The sequence below is a fragment of the Pseudophryne corroboree genome, chromosome 5, assembly GCF_028390025.1.
Source record: "Pseudophryne corroboree isolate aPseCor3 chromosome 5, aPseCor3.hap2, whole genome shotgun sequence".
Taxonomy (NCBI): Eukaryota; Metazoa; Chordata; class Amphibia; order Anura; family Myobatrachidae; genus Pseudophryne; species Pseudophryne corroboree.
Genome location: NC_086448.1, coordinates 250,479,697 through 250,503,781, shown reverse-complemented (window position 1 = coordinate 250,503,781; position 24,085 = coordinate 250,479,697). Strand labels below are relative to the sequence as shown.

The window sequence follows — 24,085 nt, the reverse complement described above, 5'->3', positions numbered from 1 at the left end:
TGAAGATTTTCGGATTAATGATAACGTTCTAACTAAGAAACTTGAACGCATAGAGGAGGATGTCATAAGAGGGAAGGAGAAGAAATTTCTCAGAGATAAAAGGGACTATGAACAAGGAACTATTAAGAATTGGAGCAGATTTAGCACACATGACAAACAACCAAAAACAGACCAAAGATACCAGTGGAAAGCAGCACCACAAAGAACAAGACCACCACGGAGAAATGATTCACCCAGAACACCCTACACTAGAACATCGAATAGATTCACTGCACTGAATCGCCTAAGATCAAGTGATGAACAGGATTTTTTAGATGTGAGACAAGGAGCAAGGCCCAAAGGTCCGGTAAAGAGCTCAATACACGAGGACGTCAAACATGCCTCCCCACTCAAAAGAAGATTCACAGACATAGAGGAAAACGGGGCGGCAGGAGGGAAAGAATTCAAGAGAAGAAACTTGTGAACAGTAACATTAAGGAAAAAGGAATCTTCAATTTATCAACACATGAACTGACAGATTCAGAACAATCTCTACTCAGTAAAGGATTATCCTTTGCACCTACAGAAGGACTTAATAAATTTGAAACATTTATAGACTTGAACAAATTTGTGCGAAAACTGACATTGAAAAGGCACTTCCTAAAAAAAGAAAACGCCATCATCGCTAACTACGAAGCAAGCTCAAAATCAGGACTCAAACCCAAGAGTAAGTACTATCCAGTGGAGTCCAAAGGGAGTAATATAAGTATATTTTACGACCTTGTGAAAAAAGACCTATGCGAAGCAGAACCCAGACCGATCACGAAGAAAAATCTCCATAATAGAGAGATAGAAGCAATGAAAAATCTCCAAAAGAATAGACACATTGTCATAAAACCGGCTGACAAAGGGGGGGGGTTGGTCATAATGGACCGAGACAAATATGTCCACGAAGCACACCGACTTCTAGGAGATAATCACTCCTATACAATCCTATCAGAAGATCCGAAGGATACTTTTATTGAGGAACTTAGATCACTTCTCTTACGGGGTCTGAGGAGTGATATCATTACAAAGGAGGAATTTTCCTTTTTAATGCAATCCAACCCCATAACCCCCATATTTTATTTTCTACCAAAAGTTCACAAAAGCATGATTGATCCACCTGGGAGACCTATCGTTGCAGGTATAGACTCTCTTACCTCTAATCTTTCTAAATATGTTGATGTCTTTTTGAATCCACACGTCAAAAAACTACAATCATTTCTCCTGGACACTACTATGGTACTAAACGAAATTAAGAACATTACATGGAAAGACTCTTATCTATGGGTCACCATCGATGTCCAGTCATTGTATACCAGTATAGAACACTCAAAAGGCATAGAAACAAGTCGAGAGTACCTGAACAAAGACAACTCCATTACAGAAGCACACAGGAATTTTATTTGTGAACTAATTCTCTTCATTTTAAGCCGGAATTATTTTAAATTTTTAGACAAATTTTATCTTCAAAAGTGTGGCACAGCGATGGGGACTATTTTCGCACCTAGCTTTGCTAATTTATTTATGGGACAATGGGAAGAGAAATATATGTATACAGCACAATCTTTCAAGGAGTCAGTCGTAATGTACAAAAGATACATTGACGACATAATCATCATCTGGGACGGAACTGCCGAGTCTTTTATGAATTTTTTTAAGATTTTACAGAGCAACGATTTTAACCTGTCTTTTACCTGCAATGTAAGTAAAGATTCCATTGAATTTCTGGACCTGGTTTTAAGAAGCGAAGAAGGGATGGTTATCACGAAGAACTTCATTAAAGAGGTTGACATGAATAGCTACCTCCATTACAAAAGTAGTCACTCGAAGAAATGGAAGAATAATATCCCCTACTCGCAGTTTCACAGGATCCGTAGGAACTGCAACAAGAATGAAGACTGCGAACAACAGCTAGCAACATACAGGAAAAGATTTGAAGAAAAGAAATATCCACCTACAATACTAGACGAGGCAATCACCAAAACCAGACTGCTCGAGAGGGACAGCCTACTGTCATACAAACAGAAAGAAAAGAATAACGAGAAACAAAATTCGGTCTCCTTTATAACCACTTATAGCACTCATGAACAAGACATTAGAACTTCATTGAAATCCCATTGGGACATCTTATTAATGGACCCGATCCTTAAGAATATTCTCCCTCCGCAACCAGAGCTCATATTTCGTAAATCAAAAAACTTGAAAGACATTCTTGCACCGAGCATGTTAAAAGAACTACCCCCAGATACCAACCACTGTTCCCTTCCGAAATGCATTGGAGCATATAAGTGTGGACATTGCAACATCTGCAAATTTCTGAATCCTAACAGAAGGACCTTCAGCAACATGGACAACACCCAGGAGTTCAAGATTAAGGAATTTATGAATTGCAATAGCACATCAGTTATATACCTGCTAGAATGCACCTGCCACAAAAAATATGTGGGAAAAACAAAAAGGATACTGAAGATCAGAATACAGGAGCATATACGCAGCATTAAAAATAAATTGGAGACACATCTAATTTACAGACACTTCAAACTTCATCATAATTCCAATCCAGAAGAACTCTCCTTCAAGGCGATAGAACATGTCACAAGCAACGAAAGAGGCGGCGACCTAGCCAAAAAACTATCCCAGATAGAAATGTATTGGATTTTCCAATTGAAAACCACCCATCCCATGGGTTTTAATGAAGGCTACGAGATCGCACCGTTCCTGTGAAAAGAGATTCTTCTGGCGAATTATTCTGGTTTTTATTTTTTTATCCTTCACCTTACATGCACTTGGCACTTTATAATAGTTTATAATATGTCACAACAGCACTTACTAATTATATGTCAACATCCTGAATAAACAAGTATTGTATTGTGTTTATTGAGTCGCCATACCAAAAGATACAGTCATACCACACTGGCGGACGCCCAATCTCGCCCGATCTTGGAAGCTAAGCAGTGTAGGGCCCAACCAGTACCAAATGGGGAACCATCTGCGAAGATTGGGTACTGTACATATCGTCTGGCTTTAAAAAAATAATCTACGCAATGTTGACACACTGAGTATGTCCATCCCACACAGTAGACAATATGGTTAAAATACCCTCTAGTTAATTACGCACTAATGTATTATGCACTAATACAACACTTACTGTCACATTACGGACACAAATATTAACTCCTCTCCATAATTCACTCACTGCATTAGTATATAGCATCACAAGTATGATGGACTCCTCATATTTAATTTTGAGTCACTAGCATCGTCACTTATATTATATCCACTTTAATATACCTTAGTGAATTGATATCTAAGAAATTATTTATATCTACGTTTTTTATTCCAAAGAACCTGGTATTCCACCACCCATGTCTCCTTATTTATTATTCATACGATGGTTTTCTGGGCCAATAATTATCGGCATCAATAATACAAAGATTAATTAACATCTAAAATCTCTCCTTTTTCTCAAACACACCAGTATTATGCAAAGCCTATATTGCTTGCTTAGAAGTGAAAACACAGGCACTAATTCTTTGTTTATATCTTTTTAATATGTATGGTTCCCTTGGAGACTGCGGTTACTCCTATACAGAAAATATGTCTGCAGCCATAATGAACTCCATGAAAATGGCCGCCGCTATGAATGACAACCTCTTCCTCCAATAGAGTGAAGTGAGCAGCCGAGTGTAACCTGCGTGGGAAGTGGGGCACTTCATACTAGAAGTAAAGGACGGAAGTGGGGAAGACTCATAGCGCTCGTGACAGCTACCGATAACGGAAGTTCGGCCTGACGCGCATGCGCACACCGCCGGAGTGGACACCGGAAACGGGGCGGAAATGACGCAGGACGCGTCTCGGACACTTTTAGACCTTAAAACAGAATTCCAGCACTCGTTTTTTATAGAAAATTGTACCACAGGACATTATTTCTCTCCCCCTTAATATACTCATGTTTATATAGGGAATTGTATAGCACTCTGCCTATTAGATTTTTAACAGGAAGTGATGTCATAATTACCTGCGAACACATGACACCAGCTATAAATATCATCCTTGTTCATTTGCACCCTACCCCTTGATGAAGTCAGATGGACGAAACGCGTTGGGTGTACCTCTAAACTGACCCTCCATTTCAAAAAGATAAGCATTGTTTTTATCTTTTTAGAATTTTGATGCATTTTTTCTCTTTTAACTAAAAATTTTTTTTTTTAATTCTTGTATGCTTTATATCCGTTTTATGTTTTTTAAAATACCCTTGTTGTATTCTTTAATATCTCCTTATACTTGTAAACCTTTTTTTATCCCACCTATCTTTTTTATAAATTAAATTGAATTTTTTATAAATTAAATTGAATTTTATAATTTTATCCGAATGTATCCAGCCACTTCTTCATACCATATTTAAAAACCATTAGACACCGTTGGTCGCTGGCACTCCATCCCCCTATTTTTTACCTTTAAATTGTAGACAGTTTATCCCTGTCTAATCTTTTTGGAGGCTAGCTGACACCTTATACCTACAAAGGAGTGTCTACGGTGGGGTATATTTGTATAACCCTATATATAACCTGCTTACACAAACCTGTGGTGCCATACTACCACTATTCTCATCCTATCTTGATATATTTTGTAAGGCAGCCTGGTGAGTGTGTGTAGAGTTTTTTATATACACAAAATGTTCAGAGTGAATGAACGCACCACTAAACGCAACGAATGGTGCCAGAAAATATTTAATGAAGAAGCACAGACTATTGCTATACCCCCATCTGGTAATTTAGATGACCTATTTTGGGGAATGGAACGTTTACTAGCCAAAGAAATAAAAAATTGGTGGGACATAAAAGGACTGGAGCACTACATTGAAGTTGATAGAATACCGAGAGGATTGAGAATCCAGAAACAACCCACTCTTGGAAATACAGATCCTGAATTTACTAAAAAGTGGGATTCCATTCTACATACATGCTCCTTAAATCTAATGAAACTCTTGATAAGTGAAAGGAGAAAGAATGTGACCGCTCTAGAAAAAGACATAAAAGAAAAAGAAGCTGAACTAGAACTCCACAAGGATACTGAAGATTTTCGGATTAATGATAACGTTCTAACTAAGAAACTTGAACGCATAGAGGAGGATGTCATAAGAGGGAAGGAGAAGAAATTTCTCAGAGATAAAAGGGACTATGAACAAGGAACTATTAAGAATTGGAGCAGATTTAGCACACATGACAAACAACCAAAAACAGACCAAAGATACCAGTGGAAAGCAGCACCACAAAGAACAAGACCACCACGGAGAAATGATTCACCCAGAACACCCTACACTAGAACATCGAATAGATTCACTGCACTGAATCGCCTAAGATCAAGTGATGAACAGGATTTTTTAGATGTGAGACAAGGAGCAAGGCCCAAAGGTCCGGTAAAGAGCTCAATACACGAGGACGTCAAACATGCCTCCCCACTCAAAAGAAGATTCACAGACATAGAGGAAAACGGGGCGGCAGGAGGGAAAGAATTCAAGAGAAGAAACTTGTGAACAGTAACATTAAGGAAAAAGGAATCTTCAATTTATCAACACATGAACTGACAGATTCAGAACAATCTCTACTCAGTAAAGGATTATCCTTTGCACCTACAGAAGGACTTAATAAATTTGAAACATTTATAGACTTGAACAAATTTGTGCGAAAACTGACATTGAAAAGGCACTTCCTAAAAAAAGAAAACGCCATCATCGCTAACTACGAAGCAAGCTCAAAATCAGGACTCAAACCCAAGAGTAAGTACTATCCAGTGGAGTCCAAAGGGAGTAATATAAGTATATTTTACGACCTTGTGAAAAAAAGACCTATGCGAAGCAGAACCCAGACCGATCACGAAGAAAAATCTCCATAATAGAGAGATAGAAGCAATGAAAAATCTCCAAAAGAATAGACACATTGTCATAAAACCGGCTGACAAAGGGGGGGGGGTTGGTCATAATGGACCGAGACAAATATGTCCACGAAGCACACCGACTTCTAGGAGATAATCACTCCTATACAATCCTATCAGAAGATCCGAAGGATACTTTTATTGAGGAACTTAGATCACTTCTCTTACGGGGTCTGAGGAGTGAAATCATTACAAAGGAGGAATTTTCCTTTTTAATGCAATCCAACCCCATAACCCCCATATTTTATTTTCTACCAAAAGTTCACAAAAGCATGATTGATCCACCTGGGAGACCTATCGTTGCAGGTATAGACTCTCTTACCTCTAATCTTTCTAAATATGTTGATGTCTTTTTGAATCCACACGTCAAAAAACTACAATCATTTCTCCTGGACACTACTATGGTACTAAACGAAATTAAGAACATTACATGGAAAGACTCTTATCTATGGGTCACCATCGATGTCCAGTCATTGTATACCAGTATAGAACACTCAAAAGGCATAGAAACAAGTCGAGAGTACCTGAACAAAGACAACTCCATTACAGAAGCACACAGGAATTTTATTTGTGAACTAATTCTCTTCATTTTAAGCCGGAATTATTTTAAATTTTTAGACAAATTTTATCTTCAAAAGTGTGGCACAGCGATGGGGACTATTTTCGCACCTAGCTTTGCTAATTTATTTATGGGACAATGGGAAGAGAAATATATGTATACAGCACAATCTTTCAAGGAGTCAGTCGTAATGTACAAAAGATACATTGACGACATAATCATCATCTGGGACGGAACTGCCGAGTCTTTTATGAATTTTTTTAAGATTTTACAGAGCAACGATTTTAACCTGTCTTTTACCTGCAATGTAAGTAAAGATTCCATTGAATTTCTGGACCTGGTTTTAAGAAGCGAAGAAGGGATGGTTATCACGAAGAACTTCATTAAAGAGGTTGACATGAATAGCTACCTCCATTACAAAAGTAGTCACTCGAAGAAATGGAAGAATAATATCCCCTACTCGCAGTTTCACAGGATCCGTAGGAACTGCAACAAGAATGAAGACTGCGAACAACAGCTAGCAACATACAGGAAAAGATTTGAAGAAAAGAAATATCCACCTACAATACTAGACGAGGCAATCACCAAAACCAGACTGCTCGAGAGGGACAGCCTACTGTCATACAAACAGAAAGAAAAGAATAACGAGAAACAAAATTCGGTCTCCTTTATAACCACTTATAGCACTCATGAACAAGACATTAGAACTTCATTGAAATCCCATTGGGACATCTTATTAATGGACCCGATCCTTAAGAATATTCTCCCTCCGCAACCAGAGCTCATATTTCGTAAATCAAAAAACTTGAAAGACATTCTTGCACCGAGCATGTTAAAAGAACTACCCCCAGATACCAACCACTGTTCCCTTCCGAAATGCATTGGAGCATATAAGTGTGGACATTGCAACATCTGCAAATTTCTGAATCCTAACAGAAGGACCTTCAGCAACATGGACAACACCCAGGAGTTCAAGATTAAGGAATTTATGAATTGCAATAGCACATCAGTTATATACCTGCTAGAATGCACCTGCCACAAAAAATATGTGGGAAAAACAAAAAGGATACTGAAGATCAGAACACAGGAGCATATACGCAGCATTAAAAATAAATTGGAGACACATCTAATTTACAGACACTTCAAACTTCATCATAATTCCAATCCAGAAGAACTCTCCTTCAAGGCGATAGAACATGTCACAAGCAACGAAAGAGGCGGCGACCTAGCCAAAAAACTATCCCAGAGGGAAATGTATTGGATTTTCCAATTGAAAACCACCCATCCCATGGGTTTTAATGAAGGCTACGAGATCGCACCGTTCCTGTGAAAAGAGATTCTTCTGGCGAATTATTCTGGTTTTTATTTTTTTATCCTTCACCTTACATGCACTTGGCACTTTATAATAGTTTATAATATGTCACAACAGCACTTACTAATTATATGTCAACATCCTGAATAAACAAGTATTGTATTGTGTTTATTGAGTCGCCATACCAAAAGATACAGTCATACCACACTGGCGGACGCCCAATCTCGCCCGATCTTGGAAGCTAAGCAGTGTAGGGCCCAACCAGTACCAAATGGGGAACCATCTGCGAAGATTGGGTACTGTACATATCGGCTGGCTTTAAAAAAATAATCTACGCAATGTTGACACACTGAGTATGTCCATCCCACACAGTAGACAATATGGTTAAAATACCCTCTAGTTAATTACGCACTAATGTATTATGCACTAATACAACACTTACTGTCACATTACGGACACAAATATTAACTCCTCTCCATAATTCACTCACTGCATTAGTATATAGCATCACAAGTATGATGGACTCCTCATATTTAATTTTGAGTCACTAGCATCGTCACTTATATTATATCCACTTTAATATACCTTAGTGAATTGATATCTAAGAAATTATTTATATCTACGTTTTTTATTCCAAAGAACCTGGTATTCCACCACCCATGTCTCCTTATTTATTATTCATACGATGGTTTTCTGGGCCAATAATTATCGGCATCAATAATACAAAGATTAATTAACATCTAAAATCTCTCCTTTTTCTCAAACACACCAGTATTATGCAAAGCCTATATTGCTTGCTTAGAAGTGAAAACACAGGCACTAATTCTTTGTTTATATCTTTTTAATATGTATGGTTCCCTTGGAGACTGCGGTTACTCCTATACAGAAAATATGTCTGCAGCCATAATGAACTCCATGAAAATGGCCGCCGCTATGAATGACAACCTCTTCCTCCAATAGAGTGAAGTGAGCAGCCGAGTGTAACCTGCGTGGGAAGTGGGGCACTTCATACTAGAAGTAAAGGACGGAAGTGGGGAAGACTCATAGCGCTCGTGACAGCTACCGATAACGGAAGTTCGGCCTGACGCGCATGCGCACACCGCCGGAGTGGACACCGGAAACGGGGCGGAAATGACGCAGGACGCGTCTCGGACACTTTTAGACCTTAAAACAGAATTCCAGCACTCGTTTTTTATAGAAAATTGTACCACAGGACATTATTTCTCTCCCCCTTAATATACTCATGTTTATATAGGGAATTGTATAGCACTCTGCCTATTAGATTTTTAACAGGAAGTGATGTCATAATTACCTGCGAACACATGACACCAGCTATAAATATCATCCTTGTTCATTTGCACCCTACCCCTTGATGAAGTCAGATGGACGAAACGCGTTGGGTGTACCTCTAAACTGACCCTCCATTTCAAAAAGATAAGCATTGTTTTTATCTTTTTAGAATTTTGATGCATTTTTTCTCTTTTAACTAAAATTTTTTTTTTTTAATTCTTGTATGCTTTATATCCGTTTTATGTTTTTTAAAATACCCTTGTTGTATTCTTTAATATCTCCTTATACTTGTAAACCTTTTTTTATCCCACCTATCTTTTTTATAAATTAAATTGAATTTTTTATAAATTAAATTGAATTTTATAATTTTATCCGAATGTATCCAGCCACTTCTTCATACCATATTTAAAAACCATTAGACACCGTTGGTCGCTGGCACTCCATCCCCCTATTTTTTACCTTTAAATTGTAGACAGTTTATCCCTGTCTAATCTTTTTGGAGGCTAGCTGACACCTTATACCTACAAAGGAGTGTCTACGGTGGGGTATATTTGTATAACCCTATATATAACCTGCTTACACAAACCTGTGGCGCCATACTACCACTATTCTCATCCTATCTTGATATATTTTGTAAGGCAGCCTGGTGAGTGTGTGTAGAGTTTTTTATATACACAAAATGTTCAGAGTGAATGAACGCACCACTAAACGCAACGAATGGTGCCAGAAAATATTTAATGAAGAAGCACAGACTATTGCTATACCCCCATCTGGTAATTTAGATGACCTATTTTGGGGAATGGAACGTTTACTAGCCAAAGAAATAAAAAATTGGTGGGACATAAAAGGACTGGAGCACTACATTGAAGTTGATAGAATACCGAGAGGATTGAGAATCCAGAAACAACCCACTCTTGGAAATACAGATCCTGAATTTACTAAAAAGTGGGATTCCATTCTACATACATGCTCCTTAAATCTAATGAAACTCTTGATAAGTGAAAGGAGAAAGAATGTGACCGCTCTAGAAAAAGACATAAAAGAAAAAGAAGCTGAACTAGAACTCCACAAGGATACTGAAGATTTTCGGATTAATGATAACGTTCTAACTAAGAAACTTGAACGCATAGAGGAGGATGTCATAAGAGGGAAGGAGAAGAAATTTCTCAGAGATAAAAGGGACTATGAACAAGGAACTATTAAGAATTGGAGCAGATTTAGCACACATGACAAACAACCAAAAACAGACCAAAGATACCAGTGGAAAGCAGCACCACAAAGAACAAGACCACCACGGAGAAATGATTCACCCAGAACACCCTACACTAGAACATCGAATAGATTCACTGCACTGAATCGCCTAAGATCAAGTGATGAACAGGATTTTTTAGATGTGAGACAAGGAGCAAGGCCCAAAGGTCCGGTAAAGAGCTCAATACACGAGGACGTCAAACATGCCTCCCCACTCAAAAGAAGATTCACAGACATAGAGGAAAACGGGGCGGCAGGAGGGAAAGAATTCAAGAGAAGAAACTTGTGAACAGTAACATTAAGGAAAAAGGAATCTTCAATTTATCAACACATGAACTGACAGATTCAGAACAATCTCTACTCAGTAAAGGATTATCCTTTGCACCTACAGAAGGACTTAATAAATTTGAAACATTTATAGACTTGAACAAATTTGTGCGAAAACTGACATTGAAAAGGCACTTCCTAAAAAAAGAAAACGCCATCATCGCTAACTACGAAGCAAGCTCAAAATCAGGACTCAAACCCAAGAGTAAGTACTATCCAGTGGAGTCCAAAGGGAGTAATATAAGTATATTTTACGACCTTGTGAAAAAAGACCTATGCGAAGCAGAACCCAGACCGATCACGAAGAAAAATCTCCATAATAGAGAGATAGAAGCAATGAAAAATCTCCAAAAGAATAGACACATTGTCATAAAACCGGCTGACAAAGGGGGGGGGTTGGTCATAATGGACCGAGACAAATATGTCCACGAAGCACACCGACTTCTAGGAGATAATCACTCCTATACAATCCTATCAGAAGATCCGAAGGATACTTTTATTGAGGAACTTAGATCACTTCTCTTACGGGGTCTGAGGAGTGATATCATTACAAAGGAGGAATTTTCCTTTTTAATGCAATCCAACCCCATAACCCCCATATTTTATTTTCTACCAAAAGTTCACAAAAGCATGATTGATCCACCTGGGAGACCTATCGTTGCAGGTATAGACTCTCTTACCTCTAATCTTTCTAAATATGTTGATGTCTTTTTGAATCCACACGTCAAAAAACTACAATCATTTCTCCTGGACACTACTATGGTACTAAACGAAATTAAGAACATTACATGGAAAGACTCTTATCTATGGGTCACCATCGATGTCCAGTCATTGTATACCAGTATAGAACACTCAAAAGGCATAGAAACAAGTCGAGAGTACCTGAACAAAGACAACTCCATTACAGAAGCACACAGGAATTTTATTTGTGAACTAATTCTCTTCATTTTAAGCCGGAATTATTTTAAATTTTTAGACAAATTTTATCTTCAAAAGTGTGGCACAGCGATGGGGACTATTTTCGCACCTAGCTTTGCTAATTTATTTATGGGACAATGGGAAGAGAAATATATGTATACAGCACAATCTTTCAAGGAGTCAGTCGTAATGTACAAAAGATACATTGACGACATAATCATCATCTGGGACGGAACTGCCGAGTCTTTTATGAATTTTTTTAAGATTTTACAGAGCAACGATTTTAACCTGTCTTTTACCTGCAATGTAAGTAAAGATTCCATTGAATTTCTGGACCTGGTTTTAAGAAGCGAAGAAGGGATGGTTATCACGAAGAACTTCATTAAAGAGGTTGACATGAATAGCTACCTCCATTACAAAAGTAGTCACTCGAAGAAATGGAAGAATAATATCCCCTACTCGCAGTTTCACAGGATCCGTAGGAACTGCAACAAGAATGAAGACTGCGAACAACAGCTAGCAACATACAGGAAAAGATTTGAAGAAAAGAAATATCCACCTACAATACTAGACGAGGCAATCACCAAAACCAGACTGCTCGAGAGGGACAGCCTACTGTCATACAAACAGAAAGAAAAGAATAACGAGAAACAAAATTCGGTCTCCTTTATAACCACTTATAGCACTCATGAACAAGACATTAGAACTTCATTGAAATCCCATTGGGACATCTTATTAATGGACCCGATCCTTAAGAATATTCTCCCTCCGCAACCAGAGCTCATATTTCGTAAATCAAAAAACTTGAAAGACATTCTTGCACCGAGCATGTTAAAAGAACTACCCCCAGATACCAACCACTGTTCCCTTCCGAAATGCATTGGAGCATATAAGTGTGGACATTGCAACATCTGCAAATTTCTGAATCCTAACAGAAGGACCTTCAGCAACATGGACAACACCCAGGAGTTCAAGATTAAGGAATTTATGAATTGCAATAGCACATCAGTTATATACCTGCTAGAATGCACCTGCCACAAAAAATATGTGGGAAAAACAAAAAGGATACTGAAGATCAGAATACAGGAGCATATACGCAGCATTAAAAATAAATTGGAGACACATCTAATTTACAGACACTTCAAACTTCATCATAATTCCAATCCAGAAGAACTCTCCTTCAAGGCGATAGAACATGTCACAAGCAATGAAAGAGGCGGCGACCTAGCCAAAAAACTATCCCAGAGGGAAATGTATTGGATTTTCCAATTGAAAACCACCCATCCCATGGGTTTTAATGAAGGCTACGAGATCGCACCGTTCCTGTGAAAAGAGATTCTTCTGGCGAATTATTCTGGTTTTTATTTTTTTATCCTTCACCTTACATGCACTTGGCACTTTATAATAGTTTATAATATGTCACAACAGCACTTACTAATTATATGTCAACATCCTGAATAAACAAGTATTGTATTGTGTTTATTGAGTCGCCATACCAAAAGATACAGTCATACCACACTGGCGGACGCCCAATCTCGCCCGATCTTGGAAGCTAAGCAGTGTAGGGCCCAACCAGTACCAAATGGGGAACCATCTGCGAAGATTGGGTACTGTACATATCGGCTGGCTTTAAAAAAATAATCTACGCAATGTTGACACACTGAGTATGTCCATCCCACACAGTAGACAATATGGTTAAAATACCCTCTAGTTAATTACGCACTAATGTATTATGCACTAATACAACACTTACTGTCACATTACGGACACAAATATTAACTCCTCTCCATAATTCACTCACTGCATTAGTATATAGCATCACAAGTATGATGGACTCCTCATATTTAATTTTGAGTCACTAGCATCGTCACTTATATTATATCCACTTTAATATACCTTAGTGAATTGATATCTAAGAAATTATTTATATCTACGTTTTTTATTCCAAAGAACCTGGTATTCCACCACCCATGTCTCCTTATTTATTATTCATACGATGGTTTTCTGGGCCAATAATTATCGGCATCAATAATACAAAGATTAATTAACATCTAAAATCTCTCCTTTTTCTCAAACACACCAGTATTATGCAAAGCCTATATTGCTTGCTTAGAAGTGAAAACACAGGCACTAATTCTTTGTTTATATCTTTTTAATATGTATGGTTCCCTTGGAGACTGCGGTTACTCCTATACAGAAAATATGTCTGCAGCCATAATGAACTCCATGAAAATGGCCACCGCTATGAATGACAACCTCTTCCTCCAATAGAGTGAAGTGAGCAGCCGAGTGTAACCTGCGTGGGAAGTGGGGCACTTCATACTAGAAGTAAAGGACGGAAGTGGGGAAGACTCATAGCGCTCGTGACAGCTACCGATAACGGAAGTTCGGCCTGACGCGCATGCGCACACCGCCGGAGTGGACACCGGAAACGGGGCGGAAATGACGCAGGACGCGTCTCGGACACTTTTAGACCTTAAAACAGAATTCCAGCACTCGTTTTTTATAGAAAATTGTACCACAGGACATTATTTCTCTCCCCCTTAATATACTCATGTTTATATAGGGAATTGTATAGCACTCTGCCTATTAGATTTTTAACAGGAAGTGATGTCATAATTACCTGCGAACACATGACACCAGCTATAAATATCATCCTTGTTCATTTGCACCCTACCCCTTGATGAAGTCAGATGGACGAAACGCGTTGGGTGTACCTCTAAACTGACCCTCCATTTCAAAAAGATAAGCATTGTTTTTATCTTTTTAGAATTTTGATGCATTTTTTCTCTTTTAACTAAAATTTTTTTTTTTAATTCTTGTATGCTTTATATCCGTTTTATGTTTTTTAAAATACCCTTGTTGTATTCTTTAATATCTCCTTATACTTGTAAACCTTTTTTTATCCCACCTATCTTTTTTATAAATTAAATTGAATTTTTTATAAATTAAATTGAATTTTATAATTTTATCCGAATGTATCCAGCCACTTCTTCATACCATATTTAAAAACCATTAGACACCGTTGGTCGCTGGCACTCCATCCCCCTATTTTTTACCTTTAAATTGTAGACAGTTTATCCCTGTCTAATCTTTTTGGAGGCTAGCTGACACCTTATACCTACAAAGGAGTGTCTACGGTGGGGTATATTTGTATAACCCTATATATAACCTGCTTACACAAACCTGTGGCGCCATACTACCACTATTCTCATCCTATCTTGATATATTTTGTAAGGCAGCCTGGTGAGTGTGTGTAGAGTTTTTTATATACACAAAATGTTCAGAGTGAATGAACGCACCACTAAACGCAACGAATGGTGCCAGAAAATATTTAATGAAGAAGCACAGACTATTGCTATACCCCCATCTGGTAATTTAGATGACCTATTTTGGGGAATGGAACGTTTACTAGCCAAAGAAATAAAAAATTGGTGGGACATAAAAGGACTGGAGCACTACATTGAAGTTGATAGAATACCGAGAGGATTGAGAATCCAGAAACAACCCACTCTTGGAAATACAGATCCTGAATTTACTAAAAAGTGGGATTCCATTCTACATACATGCTCCTTAAATCTAATGAAACTCTTGATAAGTGAAAGGAGAAAGAATGTGACCGCTCTAGAAAAAGACATAGAAGAAAAAGAAGCTGAACTAGAACTCCACAAGGATACTGAAGATTTTCGGATTAATGATAACGTTCTAACTAAGAAACTTGAACGCATAGAGGAGGATGTCATAAGAGGGAAGGAGAAGAAATTTCTCAGAGATAAAAGGGACTATGAACAAGGAACTATTAAGAATTGGAGCAGATTTAGCACACATGACAAACAACCAAAAACAGACCAAAGATACCAGTGGAAAGCAGCACCACAAAGAACAAGACCACCACGGAGAAATGATTCACCCAGAACACCCTACACTAGAACATCGAATAGATTCACTGCACTGAATCGCCTAAGATCAAGTGATGAACAGGATTTTTTAGATGTGAGACAAGGAGCAAGGCCCAAAGGTCCGGTAAAGAGCTCAATACACGAGGACGTCAAACATGCCTCCCCACTCAAAAGAAGATTCACAGACATAGAGGAAAACGGGGCGGCAGGAGGGAAAGAATTCAAGAGAAGAAACTTGTGAACAGTAACATTAAGGAAAAAGGAATCTTCAATTTATCAACACATGAACTGACAGATTCAGAACAATCTCTACTCAGTAAAGGATTATCCTTTGCACCTACAGAAGGACTTAATAAATTTGAAACATTTATAGACTTGAACAAATTTGTGCGAAAACTGACATTGAAAAGGCACTTCCTAAAAAAAGAAAACGCCATCATCGCTAACTACGAAGCAAGCTCAAAATCAGGACTCAAACCCAAGAGTAAGTACTATCCAGTGGAGTCCAAAGGGAGTAATATAAGTATATTTTACGACCTTGTGAAAAAAGACCTATGCGAAGCAGAACCCAGACCGATCACGAAGAAAAATCTCCATAATAGAGAGATAGAAGCAATGAAAAATCTCCAAAAGAATAGACACATTGTCATAAAACCGGCTGACAAAGGGGGGGGGTTGGTCATAATGGACCGAGACAAATATGTCCACGAAGCACACCGACTTCTAGGAGATAATCACTCCTATACAATCCTATCAGAAGATCCGAAGGATACTTTTATTGAGGAACTTAGATCACTTCTCTTACGGGGTCTGAGGAGTGATATCATTACAAAGGAGGAATTTTCCTTTTTAATGCAATCCAACCCCATAACCCCCATATTTTATTTTCTACCAAAAGTTCACAAAAGCATGATTGATCCACCTGGGAGACCTATCGTTGCAGGTATAGACTCTCTTACCTCTAATCTTTCTAAATATGTTGATGTCTTTTTGAATCCACACGTCAAAAAACTACAATCATTTCTCCTGGACACTACTATGGTACTAAACGAAATTAAGAACATTACATGGAAAGACTCTTATCTATGGGTCACCATCGATGTCCAGTCATTGTATACCAGTATAGAACACTCAAAAGGCATAGAAACAAGTCGAGAGTACCTGAACAAAGACAACTCCATTACAGAAGCACACAGGAATTTTATTTGTGAACTAATTCTCTTCATTTTAAGCCGGAATTATTTTAAATTTTAGACAAATTTTATCTTCAAAAGTGTGGCACAGCGATGGGGACTATTTTCGCACCTAGCTTTGCTAATTTATTTATGGGACAATGGGAAGAGAAATATATGTATACAGCACAATCTTTCAAGGAGTCAGTCGTAATGTACAAAAGATACATTGACGACATAATCATCATCTGGGACGGAACTGCCGAGTCTTTTATGAATTTTTTTAAGATTTTACAGAGCAACGATTTTAACCTGTCTTTTACCTGCAATGTAAGTAAAGATTCCATTGAATTTCTGGACCTGGTTTTAAGAAGCGAAGAAGGGATGGTTATCACGAAGAACTTCATTAAAGAGGTTGACATGAATAGCTACCTCCATTACAAAAGTAGTCACTCGAAGAAATGGAAGAATAATATCCCCTACTCGCAGTTTCACAGGATCCGTAGGAACTGCAACAAGAATGAAGACTGCGAACAACAGCTAGCAACATACAGGAAAAGATTTGAAGAAAAGAAATATCCACCTACAATACTAGACGAGGCAATCACCAAAACCAGACTGCTCGAGAGGGACAGCCTACTGTCATACAAACAGAAAGAAAAGAATAACGAGAAACAAAATTCGGTCTCCTTTATAACCACTTATAGCACTCATGAACAAGACATTAGAACTTCATTGAAATCCCATTGGGACATCTTATTAATGGACCCGATCCTTAAGAATATTCTCCCTCCGCAACCAGAGCTCATATTTCGTAAATCAAAAAACTTGAAAGACATTCTTGCACCGAGCATGTTAAAAGAACTACCCCCAGATACCAACCACTGTTCCCTTCCGAAATGCATTGGAGCATATAAGTGTGGACATTGCAACATCTGCAAATTTCTGAATCCTAACAGAAGGACCTTCAGCAACATGGACAACACCCAGGAGTTCAAGATTAAGGAATTTATGAATTGCAATAGCACATCAGTTATATACCTGCTAGAATGCACCTGCCACAAAAAATATGTGGGAAAAACAAAAAGGATACTGAAGATCAGAATACAGGAGCATATACGCAGCATTAAAAATAAATTGGAGACACATCTAATTTACAGACACTTCAAACTTCATCATAATTCCAATCCAGAAGAACTCTCCTTCAAGGCGATAGAACATGTCACAAGCAACGAAAGAGGCGGCGACCTAGCCAAAAAACTATCCCAGAGGGAAATGTATTGGATTTTCCAATTGAAAACCACCCATCCCATGGGTTTTAATGAAGGCTACGAGATCGCACCGTTCCTGTGAAAAGAGATTCTTCTGGCGAATTATTCTGGTTTTTATTTTTTTATCCTTCACCTTACATGCACTTGGCACTTTATAATAGTTTATAATATGTCACAACAGCACTTACTAATTATATGTCAACATCCTGAATAAACAAGTATTGTATTGTGTTTATTGAGTCGCCATACCAAAAGATACAGTCATACCACACTGGCGGACGCCCAATCTCGCCCGATCTTGGAAGCTAAGCAGTGTAGGGCCCAACCAGTACCAAATGGGGAACCATCTGCGAAGATTGGGTACTGTACATATCGGCTGGCTTTAAAAAAATAATCTACGCAATGTTGACACACTGAGTATGTCCATCCCACACAGTAGACAATATGGTTAAAATACCCTCTAGTTAATTACGCACTAATGTATTATGCACTAATACAACACTTACTGTCACATTACGGACACAAATATTAACTCCTCTCCATAATTCACTCACTGCATTAGTATATAGCATCACAAGTATGATGGACTCCTCATATTTAATTTTGAGTCACTAGCATCGTCACTTATATTATATCCACTTTAATATACCTTAGTGAATTGATATCTAAGAAATTATTTATATCTACGTTTTTTATTCCAAAGAACCTGGTATTCCACCACCCATGTCTCCTTATTTATTATTCATACGATGGTTTTCTGGGCCAATAATTATCGGCATCAATAATACAAAGATTAATTAACATCTAAAATCTCTCCTTTTTCTCAAACACACCAGTATTATGCAAAGCCTATATTGCTTGCTTAGAAGTGAAAACACAGGCACTAATTCTTTGTTTATATCTTTTTAATATGTATGGTTCCCTTGGAGACTGCGGTTACTCCTATACAGAAAATATGTCTGCAGCCATAATGAACTCCATGAAAATGGCCGCCGCTATGAATGACAACCTCTTCCTCCAATAGAGTGAAGTGAGCAGCCGAGTGTAACCTGCGTGGGAAGTGGGGCACTTCATACTAGAAGTAAAGGACGGAAGTGGGGAAGACTCATAGCGCTCGTGACAGCTACCGATAACGGAAGTTCGGCCTGACGCGCATGCGCACACCGCCGGAGTGGACACCGGAAACGGGGCGGAAATGACGCAGGACGCGTCTCGGACACTTTTAGACCTTAAAACAGAATTCCAGCACTCGTTTTTTATAGAAAATTGTACCACAGGACATTATTTCTCTCCCCCTTAATATACTCATGTTTATATAGGGAATTGTATAGCACTCTGCCTATTAGATTTTTAACAGGAAGTGATGTCATAATTACCTGCGAACACATGACACCAGCTATAAATATCATCCTTGTTCATTTGCACCCTACCCCTTGATGAAGTCAGATGGACGAAACGCGTTGGGTGTACCTCTAAACTGACCCTCCATTTCAAAAAGATAAGCATTGTTTTTATCTTTTTAGAATTTTGATGCATTTTTTCTCTTTTAACTAAAAATTTTTTTTTTTAATTCTTGTATGCTTTATATCCGTTTTATGTTTTTTAAAATACCCTTGTTGTATTCTTTAATATCTCCTTATACTTGTAAACCTTTTTTTATCCCACCTATCTTTTTTATAAATTAAATTGAATTTTTTATAAATTAAATTGAATTTTATAATTTTATCCGAATGTATCCAGCCACTTCTTCATACCATATTTAAAAACCATTAGACACCGTTGGTCGCTGGCACTCCATCCCCCTATTTTTTACCTTTAAATTGTAGACAGTTTATCCCTGTCTAATCTTTTTGGAGGCTAGCTGACACCTTATACCTACAAAGGAGTGTCTACGGTGGGGTATATTTGTATAACCCTATATATAACCTGCTTACACAAACCTGTGGCGCCATACTACCACTATTCTCATCCTATCTTGATATATTTTGTAAGGCAGCCTGGTGAGTGTGTGTAGAGTTTTTTATATACACAAAATGTTCAGAGTGAATGAACGCACCACTAAACGCAATGAATGGTGCCAGAAAATATTTAATGAAGAAGCACAGACTATTGCTATACCCCCATCTGGTAATTTAGATGACCTATTTTGGGGAATGGAACGTTTACTAGCCAAAGAAATAAAAAATTGGTGGGACATAAAAGGACTGGAGCACTACATTGAAGTTGATAGAATACCGAGAGGATTGAGAATCCAGAAACAACCCACTCTTGGAAATACAGATCCTGAATTTACTAAAAAGTGGGATTCCATTCTACATACATGCTCCTTAAATCTAATGAAACTCTTGATAAGTGAAAGGAGAAAGAATGTGACCGCTCTAGAAAAAGACATAAAAGAAAAAGAAGCTGAACTAGAACTCCACAAGGATACTGAAGATTTTCGGATTAATGATAACGTTCTAACTAAGAAACTTGAACGCATAGAGGAGGATGTCATAAGAGGGAAGGAGAAGAAATTTCTCAGAGATAAAAGGGACTATGAACAAGGAACTATTAAGAATTGGAGCAGATTTAGCACACATGACAAACAACCAAAAACAGACCAAAGATACCAGTGGAAAGCAGCACCACAAAGAACAAGACCACCACGGAGAAATGATTCACCCAGAACACCCTACACTAGAACATCGAATAGATTCACTGCACTGAATCGCCTAAGATCAAGTGATGAACAGGATTTTTTAGATGTGAGACAAGGAGCAAGGCCCAAAGGTCCGGTAAAGAGCTCAATACACGAGGACGTCAAACATGCCTCCCCACTCAAAAGAAGATTCACAGACATAGAGGAAAACGGGGCGGCAGGAGGGAAAGAATTCAAGAGAAGAAACTTGTGAACAGTAACATTAAGGAAAAAGGAATCTTCAATTTATCAACACATGAACTGACAGATTCAGAACAATCTCTACTCAGTAAAGGATTATCCTTTGCACCTACAGAAGGACTTAATAAATTTGAAACATTTATAGACTTGAACAAATTTGTGCGAAAACTGACATTGAAAAGGCACTTCCTAAAAAAAGAAAACGCCATCATCGCTAACTACGAAGCAAGCTCAAAATCAGGACTCAAACCCAAGAGTAAGTACTATCCAGTGGAGTCCAAAGGGAGTAATATAAGTATATTTTACGACCTTGTGAAAAAAGACCTATGCGAAGCAGAACCCAGACCGATCACGAAGAAAAATCTCCATAATAGAGAGATAGAAGCAATGAAAAATCTCCAAAAGAATAGACACATTGTCATAAAACCGGCTGACAAAGGGGGGGGGTTGGTCATAATGGACCGAGACAAATATGTCCACGAAGCACACCGACTTCTAGGAGATAATCACTCCTATACAATCCTATCAGAAGATCCGAAGGATACTTTTATTGAGGAACTTAGATCACTTCTCTTACGGGGTCTGAGGAGTGATATCATTACAAAGGAGGAATTTTCCTTTTTAATGCAATCCAACCCCATAACCCCCATATTTTATTTTCTACCAAAAGTTCACAAAAGCATGATTGATCCACCTGGGAGACCTATCGTTGCAGGTATAGACTCTCTTACCTCTAATCTTTCTAAATATGTTGATGTCTTTTTGAATCCACACGTCAAAAAACTACAATCATTTCTCCTGGACACTACTATGGTACTAAACGAAATTAAGAACATTACATGGAAAGACTCTTATCTATGGGTCACCATCGATGTCCAGTCATTGTATACCAGTATAGAACACTCAAAAGGCATAGAAACAAGTCGAGAGTACCTGAACAAAGACAACTCCATTACAGAAGCACACAGGAATTTTATTTGTGAACTAATTCTCTTCATTTTAAGCCGGAATTATTTTACATTTTTAGACAAATTTTATCTTCAAAAGTGTGGCACAGCGATGGGGACTATTTTCGCACCTAGCTTTGCTAATTTATTTATGGGACAATGGGAAGAGAAATATATGTATACAGCACAATCTTTCAAGGAGTCAGTCGTAATGTACAAAAGATACATTGACGACATAATCATCATCTGGGACGGAACTGCCGAGTCTTTTATGAATTTTTTTAAGATTTTACAGAGCAACGATTTTAACCTGTCTTTTACCTGCAATGTAAGTAAAGATTCCATTGAATTTCTGGACCTGGTTTTAAGAAGCGAAGAAGGGATGGTTATCACGAAGAACTTCATTAAAGAGGTTGACATGAATAGCTACCTCCATTACAAAAGTAGTCACTCGAAGAAATGGAAGAATAATATCCCCTACTCGCAGTTTCACAGGATCCGTAGGAACTGCAACAAGAATGAAGACTGCGAACAACAGCTAGCAACATACAGGAAAAGATTTGAAGAAAAGAAATATCCACCTACAATACTAGACGAGGCAATCACCAAAACCAGACTGCTCGAGAGGGACAGCCTACTGTCATACAAACAGAAAGAAAAGAATAACGAGAAACAAAATTCGGTCTCCTTTATAACCACTTATAGCACTCATGAACAAGACATTAGAACTTCATTGAAATCCCATTGGGACATCTTATTAATGGACCCGATCCTTAAGAATATTCTCCCTCCGCAACCAGAGCTCATATTTCGTAAATCAAAAAACTTGAAAGACATTCTTGCACCGAGCATGTTAAAAGAACTACCCCCAGATACCAACCACTGTTCCCTTCCGAAATGCATTGGAGCATATAAGTGTGGACATTGCAACATCTGCAAATTTCTGAATCCTAACAGAAGGACCTTCAGCAACATGGACAACACCCAGGAGTTCAAGATTAAGGAATTTATGAATTGCAATAGCACATCAGTTATATACCTGCTAGAATGCACCTGCCACAAAAAATATGTGGGAAAAACAAAAAGGATACTGAAGATCAGAATACAGGAGCATATACGCAGCATTAAAAATAAATTGGAGACACATCTAATTTACAGACACTTCAAACTTCATCATAATTCCAATCCAGAAGAACTCTCCTTCAAGGCGATAGAACATGTCACAAGCAACGAAAGAGGCGGCGACCTAGCCAAAAAACTATCCCAGAGGGAAATGTATTGGATTTTCCAATTGAAAACCACCCATCCCATGGGTTTTAATGAAGGCTACGAGATCGCACCGTTCCTGTGAAAAGAGATTCTTCTGGCGAATTATTCTGGTTTTTATTTTTTTATCCTTCACCTTACATGCACTTGGCACTTTATAATAGTTTATAATATGTCACAACAGCACTTACTAATTATATGTCAACATCCTGAATAAACAAGTATTGTATTGTGTTTATTGAGTCGCCATACCAAAAGATACAGTCATACCACACTGGCGGACGCCCAATCTCGCCCGATCTTGGAAGCTAAGCAGTGTAGGGCCCAACCAGTACCAAATGGGGAACCATCTGCGAAGATTGGGTACTGTACATATCGGCTGGCTTTAAAAAAATAATCTACGCAATGTTGACACACTGAGTATGTCCATCCCACACAGTAGACAATATGGTTAAAATACCCTCTAGTTAATTACGCACTAATGTATTATGCACTAATACAACACTTACTGTCACATTACGGACACAAATATTAACTCCTCTCCATAATTCACTCACTGCATTAGTATATAGCATCACAAGTATGATGGACTCCTCATATCTAATTTTGAGTCACTAGCATCGTCACTTATATTATATCCACTTTAATATACCTTAGTGAATTGATATCTAAGAAATTATTTATATCTACGTTTTTTATTCCAAAGAACCTGGTATTCCACCACCCATGTCTCCTTATTTATTATTCATACGATGGTTTTCTGGGCCAATAATTATCGGCATCAATAATACAAAGATTAATTAACATCTAAAATCTCTCCTTTTTCTCAAACACACCAGTATTATGCAAAGCCTATATTGCTTGCTTAGAAGTGAAAACACAGGCACTAATTCTTTGTTTATATCTTTTTAATATGTATGGTTCCCTTGGAGACTGCGGTTACTCCTATACAGAAAATATGTCTGCAGCCATAATGAACTCCATGAAAATGGCCGCCGCTATGAATGACAACCTCTTCCTCCAATAGAGTGAAG

General features: G+C 38.0%; 5 pseudogenes; all 5 read left to right on the top strand.

The window, feature by feature from the left end:
- The first annotated feature begins 2,919 nt into the window (after positions 1–2,919).
- On the top strand, positions 2,920–3,038 carry LOC134930652 (5S ribosomal RNA; annotated as a pseudogene).
- A 4,980-nt stretch (positions 3,039–8,018) lies between these two features.
- On the top strand, positions 8,019–8,137 carry LOC134930651 (5S ribosomal RNA; annotated as a pseudogene).
- A 4,978-nt stretch (positions 8,138–13,115) lies between these two features.
- Positions 13,116–13,234, top strand: LOC134930650 (5S ribosomal RNA; annotated as a pseudogene).
- A 4,976-nt stretch (positions 13,235–18,210) lies between these two features.
- On the top strand, positions 18,211–18,329 carry LOC134930649 (5S ribosomal RNA; annotated as a pseudogene).
- Positions 18,330–23,307: 4,978 nt separating this feature from the next.
- LOC134930648 (5S ribosomal RNA) lies at positions 23,308–23,426 on the top strand (annotated as a pseudogene).
- The last annotated feature ends 659 nt before the right edge of the window (positions 23,427–24,085 follow it).